The sequence below is a fragment of the Geospiza fortis genome, unplaced genomic scaffold, assembly GCF_000277835.1.
Source record: "Geospiza fortis unplaced genomic scaffold, GeoFor_1.0 scaffold128, whole genome shotgun sequence".
Classification (NCBI taxonomy): Eukaryota; Metazoa; Chordata; class Aves; order Passeriformes; family Thraupidae; genus Geospiza; species Geospiza fortis.
Window position 1 is genome coordinate 1,186,697 of NW_005054420.1, and position 1,302 is coordinate 1,187,998.

General features: G+C 55.2%; 1 protein-coding gene across 1 annotated transcript in view; it reads left to right on the forward strand.

Moving 5' to 3' along the window:
• ITPR1 (inositol 1,4,5-trisphosphate receptor type 1) overlaps positions 1–1,302 on the forward strand; it is a 144,493-nt gene that overhangs the window by 140,951 nt on the left and 2,240 nt on the right. The gene's annotated exons all lie outside the window — the stretch shown is intronic.

Here is a 1,302-nt window from a genome sequence, read left to right on the forward strand (position 1 = left end):
CTCTGGGAAGACCCCTCTCCTCCTGCTCCCATTCCCTGTGAAGTGTTAGAAGCTTTTTGTGGAGAGAATTCCAGGAGGTGTGCCCTGGCCTCGGGAGGCTGCAGCCAGCCCTGGGGAAAGGGAAAACAGCAGCTCTGCCTCCCCTTGGGCCAGGCAGTGAGCAAGGTGCTGGGCTGAGGTCAAGGTTAATTATGGTTTCAAGAGGAATGATGGTGTTTCAGCCCTTTTCCTGGTGGTTAAGGGAGTGCCCTGGGCACATGGTGAGGTGTGGGGTGTGCAGCAGAGGAGCCTTGCAGAGGCTGTCCAGCAGTGCCCCTTTGGAGCAATCCCATTCCCCACAGAGCTCCAGGTCGGCCATTGGCCAGCCACTAGGATACCCTGCCCCAGCTGGGAAGCTCTGTCAGCTCTAAAACTGGGGTTTTAAACAGACCCACTCAGGTGGTTTACTGGTGACCATGGTGGTGGAGCTGGTTTGACTGTTGGATTTGATCTTGGAGGTCTTTTCCAGCTTTACCAATTCTGTCATCCCAAATGTGTTACAAAATGAACCAAACATGTATGAACCACCTCCTTCTGCTGGGGTTGCTGCCACAAGCAGTGACACTGGCTGGCATTTGTCACTAAACAGCAAGAACTGGAGAAGTTAAATGGTGGCTGTAGCTGGAAGGAGCAGCAGGAGCAGGATGGGAGGGTGGATCATGTGCTGTGGTGTGCTGACCCTGAGGGTGTGGGGGCTCTGGGGGGAGCCCAGGTGCCCTTGGTGGGGCAGGGATGAGACTGTCCTGGCATTCCCTGTGAGCCATCCCATGTTGTGGCTCCTCTGCAGCCACAGCATGGCAGGAGCTGTGGGATCCAGCCGTGGGATCCAGCTGTTCACACCTGAGACCCTGCCCAGCCAGAGTCATTCCTTACATGGCTTATGTAACTTGTGAGAAACCTCCTGAAGTTTTAAAGAAGCAGAGTGGAGCGATTGGATTGTGGCCATTTCTCAATATCAGCAATACCAGTGATCCATTTCCCCTTCATGGTTCACCGATTGGGAGAACGGCGTTCCCCATCTGCTTCCCACTCATTGAATAATGAAGTTTGGGCTGTGTGGCAGTGAGGGGGTTAAGCCCTGCCTTGGCAGATGGGGAGGGCTGGATGAGAGCAGGGAGTGCTCAGTGTTTTCCAGCAAAGGCAAGGGTATTCCCAGCCTGACTGCAGGGCTCGCCCCTTTTTCCGCCCCCTCTGCTGGACGGGTTACAGAGAATTCCTGACAGGGGAGGTTTCTGCAGGCTGCTCCCCGCTCCAATTCCTGCT